This window comes from Physella acuta, unplaced genomic scaffold (genome assembly GCF_028476545.2).
Source record: "Physella acuta isolate Inbredline_101_S28 unplaced genomic scaffold, ASM2847654v3 ptg000898l, whole genome shotgun sequence".
NCBI classification, from domain to species: domain Eukaryota; kingdom Metazoa; phylum Mollusca; class Gastropoda; family Physidae; genus Physella; species Physella acuta.
This window is the reverse complement of record NW_026732415.1, coordinates 83,905-85,390: the sequence shown is the minus strand read 5'-3', so window position 1 is coordinate 85,390 and position 1,486 is coordinate 83,905.

Here is a 1,486-nt window from a genome sequence, read left to right as displayed (position 1 = left end):
ACGTCATGGTGAATGGATATCGATAAGCAACTAAACGAGCTAAATGTAATATTGAAAAGAAAGGAAAACCCAGCCTATGCCTTGCTGGAAGAAGTGGATTGTTTCCGGTAAATTGCCTAATTTCGAAAAATCTTTAAAAAATATCGTAATGAAACCAATGCTACCGTTAACATGAATCACTTCATCATTACTATAAACAAAATGAAGGATGTGTTCACGGAGAGATTTGAGCAGTTAAAAACAAATGCAAGTACTATGGCGTTCATAGTAGATCCTCTCAACACAAAAACAAATGAGATCAACATTAAGCCATTTGGAATTGATGCTAGTTCGCTTCAAATGGAATTGCTGGATTGGAAAACCAAACATTTGTGGAGTGGTAAATTTACAGAACTCAAGTGCAAGTTGCAAGAGTTGGAGGTTAACACTTCACAAGTACACAGCTAAACTAACTTTCAAAAGAAATGCAAGGCCAATGCTCCAACTGATATAACTAATATTCAATGATTATAGTTTTATTACTTGATTCATAATTTTATTATTTTTGGCAGAGGTAGCTAAAATACTTTCTTATGTTTTGTACAAAACATGTGTGTTTTTTATATGAATAAATAATATTTGATATTCAAAACCATATATATATATATATATATATATATATATATATATATATATATATATATATATATATATATATATGTATATATATATATATATATATATATATATATATATATATATATATATATATATATATTAATCAAATACCAAGTATTGAAATAAAAATGACAGTGGCTCTTTAAAAATTTGTAAACTCTGTAAATTGTAACTTTTGGCTCTTCAATCTCAAAAGGTTGCCGACCCCTGCTGTAGAGTCACCAGGTCGGGTGTACCCCCACTCCTAATACATATATATATACATATATATATATATATATATATATATATATATATATATATATATATATATATATATATATATATATACTAGCCATCGGCACCCATTACACGTGAATTATAGGCCTATATTTTTGTAATGCAATACTTGTTTAAGAAAAATATTTTATGAAATAGTTATCGGTCAAAACTCAATGTGCTTTACTACACGTTGAACGATATTAGTGAAAATGCACAGAAATAACTAAATAGTAAAATATCCTCACACATATAGTATAACATAGGCTACCAATACCAATTAGAAAAATTAGAAATAAATCTAACGAAGAAGACCAAGAAAATACAAAAATTATTTTAAGATGTGATGTTATCTGAAATTACTGAAGCAAACTTACACCATCTAATTTACAATTATTGTTTTACTGGTGTCACCCTAACCCTAACCCTAACCCCCCCCCCACACACACACACACACGCACACGCACCTGTACGCACAAAAATAAAAAAATAATGGGAGTGGGCAAATGGGCGGGGAAAAATAACTTTAATATGCCTATTATAGTGACAGACAAACTAAAGTTATATGGCA